The sequence below is a fragment of the Cygnus olor genome, chromosome 1 (genome assembly GCF_009769625.2).
Source record: "Cygnus olor isolate bCygOlo1 chromosome 1, bCygOlo1.pri.v2, whole genome shotgun sequence".
Lineage (NCBI taxonomy): Eukaryota > Metazoa > Chordata > Aves > Anseriformes > Anatidae > Cygnus > Cygnus olor.
Genome location: NC_049169.1, coordinates 177,611,376 through 177,626,797, shown reverse-complemented (window position 1 = coordinate 177,626,797; position 15,422 = coordinate 177,611,376).

Genomic DNA, 15,422 nt, shown 5'->3' with positions numbered 1-15,422 from the left:
TGTGAATTGGCATCTTTTACCACCTTAAGACTTTTACTTGCTCTTCTAAATTCTTACAGAAGGAAACTCAAGGAGACTTTTGCTGAAGAGCTACAAGGATCTGCAGATATCCTCCTTAAACATGTTGTTATATATGAAAGCTTCTTTCTCCACAAACACTTCTCCTGGATCAGTTCATCATAAACTATCTTCTTACTGGCACTGTCTTCTGTATTATCATCACTAACTATGCTACACCAAGAAAGTATTATGGTTAACCTGTATAAGTGATACTAGCCTTTTAACTCTCATATGAATTCAGGCTGAGAGAACTGGGCCTGTTTAGCCTGGAAAAGAGAAGACTGAGGGGACACCTCATCAATGTGTATAAATATCTGAGGAGAGGGTGTCAAGAGGATGGAGCCAATCTCTTTTCAGTTGTGCCCAGCAACAGGAAGAGAAGCAGAAGGCACAAACTGAACCACAGGAGGTTCTGGCTCAATATGAGGACGCACTTCTTTACTGTGAGGGTGACAGAGCACTGGGACAGATTGCCAGGAGAGGTTGTGGAGTCTCCTTCTCTGGAGATATTCAAAACCTGGTGGATGCCATCCTGTGCAATGTGCTCTAGGTGATCCTGCTCAGCAGGGGGTTGGACTAGATGATCTTCAGAGGTCCCTTCCAACCTCAACCATTTTATGATTCTGGGATTAACCTCATGTATTTCTTCTTCATCCACAGTGATTTCACCCTCGGCAAAATACAGATGCAAATACAAGCAATCAGGTGCTTGTATCCAAGCACAAGCATATTAGGCTGTTCATGAGTCACCTCAAAAAAAAGACTTTAAATAACCATCCCACCAAAACAGCGTGGGTTCCTAGGATACACTAGGATACATAGATGACATCTGAACTGAAAACTTGGATTCCCTCATTGATTTCTACCACAAATTCAGCAGCCAGAATTGTCCATCAAACTATCTCTGGAAACTCTTACATCAGCATCAACTTTCTAGACACCACGGTCAACATAAAAAATAGCAACGTACAAACTACCATATGCAGAAAATCCACAGACCAACACACCTCCTTCCACAAACCATCAGCTATCCAAAACACTGTGATAAAAAACTGTGATATAGTACCAGCCCACAGACATCACCTCATTTGCTCTGAGGACAACATTCATAGCACGCCCTCAGAAAGCTAGGGATGATGTTCATCCAATAGTGACACTGCTCTAGGATTGCATATTTGAAGAAGCCACCTAAACCTTGTACAAGCTTACTACCATACAGAGAGAAAATCCCTCACTGGTTATCACGTACCACAATGTGCAATACTGGAAAATATTAGCAAGCTGCAGCTTACGTTTGAAGAGAATCATACCTTGAAATGATTTTTCCTAGAACCACCCTTCCTTCCCTTCAAGCAGCACTCAGCACCATTATTGGAAGCAAATTTCTGGCAGACCAGCATACACTGGTTAGAACTGGATGACTCTGGAAAATCAGATCCAAATCTTGCCACAACCCGCATGATAAATGCCTGCTATGCCCGAACCACCAAAATCCATAGGTCCTGCACATACACATCCTGAAAGTCATTGTGTGATGCATTCAGTGCTCTCCGGGAATTCTGTGGCTGAAACCAAACAACCGCCGTGTACTGCCTAATTAATGACACCCGGTTACCAGCTGGGAACTGATCTTCCTAATACAACTACTCTCTCTCTAGCCTTGCAGGTCTGACCCTGCAAGATCAAAGGTGGGCCAGAGAACTGAAGTTTCTAACTCTACCAGACAGCAGATACCGTGTCACATGGATTCAAGAAAGACCTGTAAATTTTTCCGCATCTCAAGTCTTGGTGGTCTTTAATGGTAATTTTCTACCACTTCCTCTGATTATTTAGCTTCTGTCACCTCTTCAACTCTTAGCAGAGCCAGGATCATCACCCTCTGCTCACTCTTTCCTCTAAATGTCCAAACGATTAACACGGTTAAGTGCAGTTCAGAGCAACAAACTACAAATACCCTCACATTCACTGTTTCAAAGCCAACGAGTAGTTCATCCACCTGAAAGTGTGTATGCTTAACCTAACATCTGCTTTACCTAACTGTATCTGTTGGCCTAATAAAAGATATACTCTTCATAAATTTTTTTGCTTTCCTTGGATTTTTAAGGACTAATGACATAAGGAACCAAGCCCTAGTTCTCTAATGTGAACTCTTGGCCCCTGCTATTGTCTGCAAAACACTTGTGTTGCAGGAGGCTTGATCATAAATATAGTACCTGTTATGATAAGACTGCATAACTGCTAGGATTTCTTTATCATTTTTCTTTGAAGCAAAACAGGAAGTAAAGTGTTTACATAAAAGGCTGTGCTGAAAGTAGGTTCTCATCGCAGAGTTAAAAGTCTTGAAAAATCAAAATGTTAAAGAGCAGCAAGCCCTCAGGTTGAAGAAAAACATTGGGAAAAAAAAAATCCTTGTTTTATTTTAGTTTGTTCTCCTCCAAAATAAGGAGAATCACTAAAAAATTATCTCCCAACCTACACTTCCAATGAGACAGCATTTATTAACTCTAGAGAGACTCCACAGCTGAAATATTCCATGTCAGTAAATCAGTAAGTGCATCCTTCCAACAGCATAATTTTTTAGCAGGCATTGTTAAACAGGTGCCATATTCTCTCACCAACAAGACTGTATTCTGTGCAAAGAAGTTCATAACTTCCTTCTCTGCTATTACCAGTCATTGGAATATTGCTGGCAAAATGCTTCATCAGCAAAAAGTTGTTTCAGACATGGCATGAACGTTTCATTGAGATGTGTCAGCTTTGAGCATGCTTTGGATGATAAGGTTTCCAAGGAACAGGACAGGCTTTGGGGGGGATATAAGGAAAACGTACTGAAAATATAATCTACTGACTGTGAACATGGACGTTAGGATGCAGTTGGTTTGAGTGTCTGGAGAGGTGTTTTCCCTGCATGTTAGGAGGAAGTGAAATTCTACAACCTCAGAAACTGTCATGAAAAAAAGTTACCAATTTTATTTTCACTTCTCTACATCCTATACAGTGATGAGTATAAGTAAAGGTGTAAGTGTAAAAAGAAGGCTGGCAAAATAAGGCCAATAACACAGAATGCCTCACTGAAAACTTGTGCTTGTATTTAAAATACTCTTCTAGAAAAGGCTGGGAAACAACAATTGATATAACAGGAAATAATTGTTATATTTGAAAACAGTGGAAAAATGCATTAAAATGTCACTTAAATTTCCCAGTGAATTGCCGTTGTGCTTCTTTCTAGTCTAGTGGATTTGACAAGGTCATAACAATGAAGCTGATTTTGAAATCTCAACAGAAATAGTTAGTATATTAAAGTATCCTATGATTGTGTAAAAATTCTTAAATTAATGTAGCAATGAAGTAGCTTGTTTTCCCTGTTCAGGAAAAATCACTTGAAATAAATTTAGAGGAATGTTCTTACATTGTTTTAGAAATGAAATCAGCAACAGGGTGATGTGGAAAATACTGGGCAATAAGTAAGAGAATAGTTGACATCTGTCTACATTAGGTAAAAACAAAACAAAACAAAGAAACAAAAAAAACACTATGATAGTCTGTAGTTGGAGTCCACAGAGGCTGTTAAAAAGCTCAGAGAAATTGGTGAATATATTTTCAGTTCTTTCATGGGTTTTGGAGCAAGTTTCTCTGGTCCGCAGGCTCAAAGTCACTTTATTTTGATTTGATTTACACAATTTTTTTCTGCATAGTACAGGCTTCACACATGGGATTATATCACCTCAAGTTCCCTTTTGCAGAAAAGAGACATTCTGGCTATTTCTCTAAGCCAGATATGCTGAAACATTTCTGAATAGAGTCCTTTTGAGACTGTCATACCACATCTCTCTGTAGAGCCAAAGTTCCAATTATCCTCAGTTAGAAAAGGTCTGTGGCTGAGTTATAGGCGACATGCAGAGCTGTGAGACTCCTGTGATGCCTCATGAGATGGATATGAGATGTGATGCCTCATGAGATGGAGTTACCAGACAGGTGGAAGTCCATCCTGGGGTTACAGGATGCACATGAAGCACCGTGGTCAGAAGAGTTCAATGTTGGACAAAGTCACCCTGGTTCAAACGATGAATTCTAAGTGTTCTGATTTTATTTTTCCAAATAAAACAAAACAAAACAAAACAAAAAAAGTAGATTAAAGCATTGCAGAAATAGTATTTTTAATTAAATCATGCTGTCAGAATTAGATGAACATTCCCTATCTCGTTCCACACAGCAGCCTTTCCTCCTCCATTACTTTATGATGAAACACATGTGGCTCTAAGTTTTTATTAAGACCATCTGCCTAACCTTTATGATTCCAATTAACAATCCAGTTAGGAGCGGTATAACTTTTAACTTCTTGTGGCCATCTTCCGAGCAGCTACTACGCATCTACTGCTTTCAGCACTGCCCAGAAATGTTGGAATTGCTTCGAAGCCAAGAGAAAACCTGTTGCTGGTATTACTGTAATCAGTTAGCTTTAGTTAAGATACATGCAATTGAAAACAAATCGTTTGTTGATAGCGTTTATGCAGAAGGACGCTTTTCTCGCACAGGAGGATAAGAACAGCAGGACTGAGTCAGACGGAGATCCATCTAGCTCAGTTGTCTGTGTGGGTGGCAGCTGCTGCAGAATAGGAGTTGCAATGTCCAGCTGAGCAAAGCAGTGTGGCTAGCCCAAGCCCTGCTCTTTGGAAACCAGGCTACAGTTCTCTGGGGACCGTGCTTCACAGGGACAGCTTTGTTAATTGGATGGAGACTGGAGCTCCAGCCACCACTTTGGAATTTCTGGGACCGAGACTCTTGAACTGGCTGGAAAAGTCATTCCAGCCAAAAAAACAAAACAAACAAACAAAAAAAAACAATACCCAGAATCATGCCCTTAGCACCTGCAGTTCACCATCCATGGTGACAGGGAGGAGAATACTTGCATGCTCATTCAATATCCAGGCTCTCTTGCTGCCCAAGAAACCAATAGCCGCAAAATCAGTAGTGAGTAAACCCAACTAAGAAAAGAGAATAATGTTCTGATTTCAGAAGTAACAGTGGCCAATAGTCTATGCCCAGGAAAAGAAAGAAAAGCACAGGGCAAGCATGTAATTAGACTTCCCAGTACACTCGAGCAACTTGTGGCTCAGAGCTGTCCTAAGCCAGTGGTGGTATTTTTTGTGTTTAAGGCTGTGCTTGAAGATGCCTGAGGATTATGATAGTGTGTGTACATGTGATGGAGCCTCAGTGGGAGCTGTGTCTTGGATGGGGCACAGGCGAGTGGATGTGACACAAAAAGAAATGAAAAGACACAACACAGCAGCGATTACAACAGGGAATATGAGTCAGAAGCTGTCAGAGACCTAGCAGTGCTTGTGGCTCACAAGAGGGGACACGGTGTACCAGATGATGTAGCAAAGATCCCTTACAGACCATACTGAACAGGAAAGACCTGGAAACATTAAGGAGTGGCTGAAGACCCACGGGACCAGAGCAAGACTGAACCACTGGAGGTCAACACAATAGGGAGGCTGTTTCTTAAAAAGTAATGCGCCATTGCCAGTATTAAGTACAAAATGGGATTTGGAAGGAAGCTGATTGAAATAAATTAGCTGTCCACTCAATGTAGACAAATCTTTATCTTACAAAGAGGAGGTGGCATTCCTAGGGCACATGGGAGGAGGAAAGATGATCTCCTTTTGGAAGAGAAAAGGCTCTGCCTCTGCTCTTCCCACTTAAATTTTGACAGTGCTCTCATTTAATGCCATCAGATTTCACAAACTACTTTTTTCTGCCCATCTCACTGGCACCAGCCACGACAGTAGGTGCTCTCAGAGCATTAGACTGGGCTTGGCAAAGAACAGTGGTTGGGAGGAGATGCTGGGCACTCCCACAGGCACTTAGTTTTATCTCCTGGGTCATGGACTAGAGCACTGCACAGGATGTGGGAGATTTGTCTTCACATTCCTCTTTTGCCAGCGGGATTCAAGCCCACACGTATTCCAGGATCCCCAAGAAGAAATTCTAACCACATGTCTGTGTGTTGGCTGAGGGATGGGCTGTCCCAGTTTGCATGGCAGTATTAAGGATTTGAAAGAGGAAGGGAAAAGGAATAAAGAGAACATGTGTTTGTGTGTGTATGGATCTAAGTGTTCCCATACAAAACATAATCTGCCTCACAGATAACATCTGTCTTTCTGGAGCATCTGTCTTCATCTCTCACTCCCTCCTTTATCCACATATTTCAGTGGTTAAAGCATGGGACAGGAGCATCTGGATGCAATTCTGCCTCTGTGAAGAAAGGCACAGCAGCATGTCCCGGTACCCTGGAGAGTGGCATGATCATTGTGCCCTTCTGACATGGGAGCAAGGGCATTTACCTGAGCCCTTCCGCATTGTTTGGAATAATTAGGACATCAAATTGGGGTCTTCCAACTTAGTAGGATATTCAGTGCAAAAAGGAGACAACATAGTTTGAAGTAGGTTTTAATATAAGTTGAGATGTGCTACTGAATGTATATCCAGGAAACATTCATTGGTGCAGGGATGAGGTGTCTCTCTTTACAAATGCCTGCCCTAATTATCAAAGCAACCCTCCCTCTTTTTCTGTTTTCCCCCACAACAGAGGGGACTTGCTGCTCAGCTCCAGTCCCTGACAGTTTCATTCCAAGTACCTGCTCTGGAGAACATGGACTACAGACCCAGGACAGGGTCCTTTGGTGGCTTGGTAAGGATCACACGAGGTTTGGTGTCACACTGCTCAACATGGCAACAACACACCGTGGATGACCAAAGCCTAAGCCATGGCCAGAGTAACCTGCTGAAACACACATCCACTGTTTTTCCCTTGTTTATCACCTCATTGGATATTGCAGACAGTGCCACTTAACAGCTCAAATAAAGACTGTGCTAAAAGCTGCCCAGGAACATTACAAAGCAGAAGCAGAGTTTGCAGAATGGGACCACCAGACAATGTAGCATGGGCAATAGCAAAGAAAGGCGTCTGTACTTGTTGCCTTTTGTTTGTAATAATCAGTTATTGGTAAGTCAGTGGTGCTAAAACTTGTATAACCTCTTCAACAAGTGCAGCAGGAGAGCCCACAGTCAGCAATGGTTTCAGGTGCGAAGGAATTAGAAGCCAAACCTTCAGCACCATTTATTTAGCTTGGGGCCTGAAAAAATAGGATAGTTCCTTCACCAATAACCACCTGCAAAAGATTACACCCTATTCACTTCATCATACAACAAAAGAACTGAAACAGAGAATTGTGGTGTTAATTCTGTCACACTTTTGAAGATATGGATCCTAACTGCATATTGTAAAATACTTTGATGCCTCAAATATAATAATGTGAAAAAAATAATCTTTGCTAGCTGGGAACTTCCTATTAATTATAGTTTGAAATGTTTGCATTTGCTTTAGTTACTCAAAGGTGATTATCACCAAGCCAGTAAAGTTGGGTAGGACTCCAAATGCAAGGCTCTTGTTCCAGTTCTGTTTCCACAGGGGCACGGCTAAGGCTCCAGTGAGATCTCACACTCTGTCCCAGTCTGGTAGCCACATTCAAGAAATCTAGTTTCAAACTAGAAGCAGAACAGAGAAAGGCTAAGAGAATATCAGAGGAGTGGAGGGCTTTCTGTCTAAAAGTAGCCTGTAAAGTCACGGCATACGTGGCCTTTTGGAGCCAAGGCTGGAGAGGTATAATTGCTGGCCATAAATACATTTGGGATGCCAGAAGAGCTCATTTAAACTAGAGGGCAACAGATAAACAGATGAATATAAGCTTGCAAGGAATATATTTAAGTAGGAAATCAGAAGAAGGCTTTTAAGGAGTGATGTTCTGGAATAACCTACCAGCTGAAGTAAAGGGGGCAGGGAACCCCTCTAGATACCTCATTAGATATACTTTACTCTGTTTGTGAAAGGGATTATTTAAGAATTTTGTTTCAAAACTGCAGTCTTAGAATAGCAGGGGTCTATCTCAGGATGTCTTTTCCAGTCCTTCTGCTGTGTTGACTTCTGCTTATGGATGTCAAAGACTTTCTAATACTAAGGGGGACAGATTAAGATATTGCTCTGCTTGTGCAAGGTGCATGTACCTTGAAGCACAGTGGATTTACATGATTTCTAGCTCAGGGGAACAGAGTATGTGGATCTACACAATAAGGCTGTGCTTTATGCAATTTTTTCACGTATAGTAGGAAAGAGTTTGCATTGGACAAAGGCTCAACATCAAAGCATTGTTGTCAACATGAGTGGAGAGGTTTAAAGACAGAAATTGCAACACAAGATTGCAACTATGCAGCTTTCATCCCACAGAGACCAACCCATATTCTGCCTGTAAGTGGCACAGAACTGAATCCCGCAAAGAAAAGGAGAGGTTACAAACTGCTGCATTAAGAGAGACAATGCCGGTGGCAAGACCTCCAGGTTAATCATTTTGCAAATTAGGAAGTGAGTCTGGGAAGGAGGACAGGCAGAATTCTGCTCCATGCAAATAGGCTGGCATTGGAGATGAGATGTGCTGCAAGTCCTTGGACTGTGCATGCAGGTGATGGTTTTATGCCCTCTTTTACAGAACAATGTCTTTCCCTGAAAATAAAGGCAACAGCTTAGCCATCCTACTAGCTCTTTTACTTATTTCTGCTCTCCAGACATCTTTTGATGAAAAAAAACACTTTGCTCCGAGGCTTGCTTCTAGTTACAAGACTTACCATTAATTAAATGGCAGTTTTTCAATCCCATCACCGCATTTATGGACAGCAGAGTTCAAGAAGTTCATGAACTGGTTCCCCACAGTTATCTTGAACATGAACTCACTGTTTAGTCAATAGCTTAGAAAAACAAGGCTGGACAGCTGGTCTCTGTGCTACTTACCACAGTCTCAGGGCAGGGACAGAGGAAATTTAGAGAATATTTCCAAACACCGTCTGCCAGATTATTCAAATCTACAACACATCCGCATAGATGTTTGGTACTATTTGCTCTAGAATTTAGCACACACTGTAATATGCTCCCTGTTTTATGAGGTGTGAAAGCTGACATCTGAAATCAGTGCTATGTCATAGCCTGACATCCAGTTGCTACATCTGGCTGTGTCTTGTAGTCTGGGGAAGTGCCCTACCGCAAGGACTTGAGCCACAGAGGATGGTGAGACAGATGAAGCTAGATAATCTTTTTTATGTCCACGAGGGTCACTCTTTCAACACCAAGAACTAAGACAAATAAACAGAAATGGGACACGCTGTAATTAATGGCTCCAGAACACAATAAATCCGAACAGCTTCTTATTTTCAAACTGTGGCTCACTTCAGACTAATACAAAAGCTTAGGCAGGGAAAAAAAAAAAAAAAAAAAAAAAAAGGAGAAAAAAAACAAAACACATAACCTAGTTATTCCTTTCCTTTTAACTATTGAATTGGATCTTTCTCACAGTACAACTTTCAAACTAAATATGCACGTAGACAGAGCAGTCCCTGCACATAAGGTCTGTATATGTATGTATGCATGTCTATGCCAGGATGTCATTCAATAGGCTTCTTCCTCTCCCGGTGTTTCCTCATCCTAAGAAAACACTGTCTCCTCACGCTATAACTGGAGTGCAGCATTTCCAAGATGTTGCCACGTGGACTCAGATATCCAATACCATTTGATCCTACTAATTTTTTTGTTTATTTGTTTGTTTTTCTATGGTCTGGATATCCAATCTGATTTTCATTTTCAAGTCCTTAAACATTATCCTTCAGGAAGAGATGGAACAAATGGCTGCAAAGATTTTTTTTCAGTGCAAGTTACCAGATTCACACCCATGCCCACTGCAGGTCTGTAATATGACAAGATTTGTCTTATGAGAAACTAACGATGAGTTCAAAAGGTTGATATTTCTGACTGATTGCACTATCTCCAGCCCCCAGACACATGCACACACACACATGAAAATTTTAGACCAGAGTCAATGATCACTTTCATCTTCCTTATCATACGTCTCTAAATCTCACTTTTATTGCATGCAGTTCGCTTTTAAGGTTGTTGGGTATGATGGGCCTGATTCAAAACGCACTGAGGCCAATGAAATATTTTGATTTAGAGACAGAGGCTGCCTCCTCCTCTTTCACACCCCACCTCCAGCGCCCCAAGGCATCGTCTCTGCTCCTCCTCCACGGATTTGGCTCGAGAGAGAGGATGGAGGAAAATCAGGGAAGGGGGAAGAGGGCCAGAATGAAATCCCTGGGGAAGGCTGTGCCTCGCGTACAAGCTTCATGCGCCGATGTCTGTTCAGATCAAGCCTGCGATTCAGCACTCTCACTGCTAAATATATACTCCGTGATTTGAAGGAAAGCTTCCAGTTACACATTACATCTTGAGACTGGCTCCGCAGTACTGCATTTTTAACAACTGATTTTGAAGTAGTCAATCTCTTTTTATCATGAAAGTTCAGGCAAGACCTCTCTGTGAGACGCATTAAATCCCCCCTTTTTTTTTTTCCTTTTTCTTTATTTTGAAGTGTGCTACGCATGTGGATTGTCAGCGTGCCAGCCCTTGTTGCAAATAGCACACTGTCCTTCTGTGCCCCGGGCCTCCTGGTTGGTCTGGGAAATGCAGTGTGCTAGGAGTTTCTGGCCTCCTTTGGGGTTAGGTATGATGGTCTCCGTTGTGCGTAAGCAAGTGGTTTCAATCCTTAATTGCAATGGGGAAGTGGTCAGACAACATACAGTCCTGGCAGGATAATGGTAAAATGTCTTGGAGGAAAACCAGAAAATAACAAATACGTTACATACAAAATGAATGTGTGTTTCTAACATAACCTGGAAAATGTGTAACATATAGGAAAGCAAAATACACTTTATTTTTTGTTGGTTCTTACTTGAAGCTGGAGCACTGTCTCATGCTATTCCCTTATTCCTCTTTACAGAAATTAAATAAGTGGTATAAACATTTTATTCTTACATCATAATTACACAACCCCAAACAATTATTATATTATGAAGAAATGGATGTGGGTCTTGACTATAATTATGAATTTGAAGCAAGCTACATCAGTCATCAGTAGTGAAGCACCAAATTACAGGATTTTGTCCTGTTTTATGCGGGAAAGAAAATTGTTTCATCACAGCAAAACACGAATACCTTGAACTAGACAGCTCACCTCTTCTAAAGAGACAAAAAGTCTTTCTCAATATCATTTTGGTAACTCACTACATCCTTCTGAGGTATGTTTTACTTTACTCACTTTACAGAGGATTAAGCAGAGACATGGAAAACTTAGCAACTCTAAGTCTCTCTATAATTCAACATGACAGCTGGGAATTACTTCCAGGAATCTTGTTTCCAGTGCTTTCTTACACTCACTTCAGTGATTCTCTTGAAGACATGCTGGCTAGGATACATCCAGCTCGTGCTCCCAATCTTATTTGTGAAGCTGATCATCTGAATAAACAGCAGCCATCAGGCACATCCCCAAAGGAAAAAGGCTTGATCTCTGATTTTTACAGGTGTGGTTTGACCTCACTTTGTATCCATAATCACTTTACACTACAGACATCAGGGTGCCAGGACATTATAAGTTAAGAGAGATAATAGCATGTCGGTGATCATTTCTCATGTACCTCTCTCCCCCATGCACTTCCAAGCACATTTCAAAGCACATAAATGTCATTGTACTCATTTAACAGACCACAGAATTAAGGCATGGTCTGAGGGCAGTCAGGAGACCATCACAAATATACCAAGAAGCTGGGGAATGAAATGAAAGAGGGTCTTTGCTGCTAAATCCCATACACACTGAGGAGCACTGTCTGCTGTTAGCCCACGTAAGGGTTTGAGAGCTAAGCCAATGCTACCTCCATGCAATACATCAAGAATGTGTATGCAAATATTAATAGAGCATCAAGACACTAATTCATCATCTGAAGTGAAACACAGCAGCTTTTTCCTCATCCCACTCCTCTCATCTGTTTTTTTTTTTTTTTTCCCCCTGTAACAGAGTGGAACTCATAAACACACATGAAAAATTGTACGTCTATGAGAAGCACCACTGGTTTTAGATCACAGGCTTTCCTAGCTAAGTAATAAATCCTCTGGCTTGTTCAGTAAAAGCCAAAGCCTGTCACTGGTTTTACATGAGAAATACACAAATAACGGTAACTCCTACTTGCTCCCGATCCAAAATAAAATATCACTTGGAAGATAATCCTTTAAGATTCTTTTCAACAGTAGAAATTATTCCTTTATTTTCTTAGAATGTATGCACAGCAAAGGGCACTAGGGTTGTAGTCTTATTCATCAAGAAATGCATTAGCTTGCATCACCTGGGAAGTAATAACAGTAATTCTTAGAGAGCTGGTCAAGGTCTCCTCCTAAATCATTTCTGCCGTCAGAAATAAGCTGGCTGGTATCTGATGCCAGTGGGACTGTGGGGTCATCTTGCTGTAAGAGAAGCGTGTCTCTAGGACATGTGTTATTCTAAATCTAGCTTAATTCTAGTGGAAATCTACCTTAATTCTAGTAGGCATGTGTGGTTCTCTATAGCTGGAAAAATACTTGCAGTACCTTGTGTTGATACAAGTTGCCTATTTAACTATGACAACAAGCGTAGTGTGTCCTGATACACACATCGGTGCTCCTGATCTACTGCAACAGAAGCCAAAACCCCAAACCAGCTTTCCTTAGTCAGTCTGGCACTGGGAAAAGAATTCTTCCACACTTCCTACAAGGCAACACCCATAAGATATTATAAAACCTTACATATGTGGAAACTGCTACTCTGGGGCAGGGCTGGAGCTATTGCCCAGTCTCTGTATGTGCCTAAAGTTTACCATTCACCTGAAATGCACGTGCTTATTTGCAACTCAGTCACCACCATGTGGGGAGAGAGGAAATATCCTTTAGAAAAGTTATTAGACTCTTTACCTACCAGTCGAAATGCCTTTGCGGAGAGGAGAGGAGAGAGGAGAGGAGAGGAGAGGAGAGGAGAGGAGAGGAGAGGAGAGGAGAGGAGAGGAGAGGAGAGGAGAGGAGAGGAGAACATTTTATTACTTCAAGGTTATATTGCTGAATTAAATATACAGCATTTTTATGAAGTTGAGGGTTCTTCCAGAAAAACTATATATTGGGGAAAAAAAGAAAATTTATACTGAGGACACAGTTTCAGTTGTTTATAATCAAAGCTCTTTTCTTCTCTTCTGACATAGGTTTGACCAATTACTGCACATAAAAATATCTCGGGGAAATGTCACTGCCATTTTTCAGTATACTAGAATGGTTTCAGATGGCTAGAGAAAACTGCTAAGACATTTTCCACCCAAGATGACATTCAGAGCTCTGAAGCATAAGTGAAAACAGCAAATTGGTTTGTGCAGTTTCCATTTGCTCTTCTCGCTTGCTTGCAATACACCATTTTCAGTATTAGACCTCAGTACCTGGGGAGTTAGTTATCACAAAGCAAGTGTAGCTCTCCATTCTGGTAAAAGTTTCCCAAAGGTCGATTGTTGTTCACCCTGAAATTGTGTTAAAATTTAAGTTTTGGATATGTTTTTTAGAGGTTGTATCGTATGGCCTGTATGGTTGTCACTAACAGTTGATTATTTTTTCTTTTTGAGGAAAGAAATGGATTAGTTCTGATATTAACCTGAAAGTACCTCTGCAAAGTACAGTCAAAGTATAAAAAATAAAAACCAAAAAGAGAGTGGGCAGTTCATATTCTCTGATTTATTAATAATCACCAAAGTGCAGGTAACTGATAGTCCCCAGCAGACATTTTAGAACTTTTCAAGACAACCATGGTTGAAAGTTAAAAAAGAAAATACCTTTGCTGCATGATTTACCTGCCAATATTTGTTATCTTGCTATTTGTTATTCATTGATAATTTATAGTGTCAAATGAATGTGTGCTGTCCACCTTTTTATTGGTCTTGAAGCTATTGCTGGTACAGCTAAAGGCCAAACTCAGTTCAAAAACAAACAAACAAACAAAAAGTCAATCTGGCTAAGAATATATAAGATTAGATGCTTGCTTTAAAAAAAAAAATATTTTACCATGTTAAAGATCAACGGATGGCATGTATCATAGAAAAGAACCAAGTTTTTTCACTAGTGTACAATATCTATCCTCCCACATATGTTAAGAAAGATTACTTTCCCAACACCAGGTGCTATCCAAATCCACATTGCTTAACAGGTGAAAATGTGTCATAATCACATTTTCACTGACAGAGAAATAGATTTACAGTTTTAGTCCCCCTCTGAAGAAAATGGGAGAAAGAGAAAAGAGCAAGGGTAAAACAATAGAAGGCATATATTCTCTTACAGAATAACACCATAAGGGATGAGCTGGGGAAACGTTCAAGAAAGGCCTTTGGCTGACCATTTTCACTAGAAGAAAATGTGAATGACTCCTGAGTACTCCTGAGTTGAAAGCCTTCCCATTCTCAAGTAGGACAGATAAATGGCCCACAGATAAAGCTGCTCACTTCGTAAGGGTCTCAGTCAGGATAATGGCAGGGTATGTTTTAGTTGGTTGCCCAGCCATTTGATCAGGAGAGTATATGAGGACAATACTGAAAGAAAAACTTAGAGGAACAACTCCGAGTAAAGATATTGGCATCATGTTTTATTGTTTTAGTTCTTTGTAACTCAATTTCTGGTTCTGTAGTCAATTCCTTAGCCTTTTACGATATTAACCTGATTCTCATTGCTAGCCATGTCTAGCAGAAGCAAAATCAATGTTATAGAAGCAGGTAACCACAGAAACAGCTAATCTACTTACAGGGTAACCTGGCAAGGTATTGATGAGCCTACAACACAGCATGTCTTGCAATACAACTTTAACCCTTCTGTGTTAGTTGATGTCAGGGAGGAATTGTGTGGAGGAAAACTCCTATTTTCCAAGCACAAACCAGCACACTGTGGGCAAAGAGGGGTGGTAGGAAGACATCTGATTGACTAAAATCCTCATACATAGCTTTTCTTCTTAATCACACCATGACCTTTCTGGCTTATAAGGCAGCAAGGAGAAATCAGTTTTTTCTACAGTAGACCATGCAAGCACAGCCGAAGACCTGAAAATTAATACATGAAACTACTACCCAGGCTGCAACTTTCTGGCTCTGTATACGGAGTCAATGCCAGGTTAGGTATCTCCAACAGGGGTCTGTGCATCATTAACACCTTCTCAATCGTATCTCATTCTTTTCAACTCATAAACAATGGTAGCTGCAACACCTAAGTAAGACAGCTCTAAAGAATTAAAAAAAAAAAAAAAAAAAAAAAAAAAAAAAAAAAAAAAGAAGTGAGAAAGCTGAAGAGAGAAAAAAATAAACTGGTTCGTTGAGATTTTGCACATAGCAACATTCTTGTGACTTAATCCCAATTTTGGAAATATATTTGGTTTGGTTTT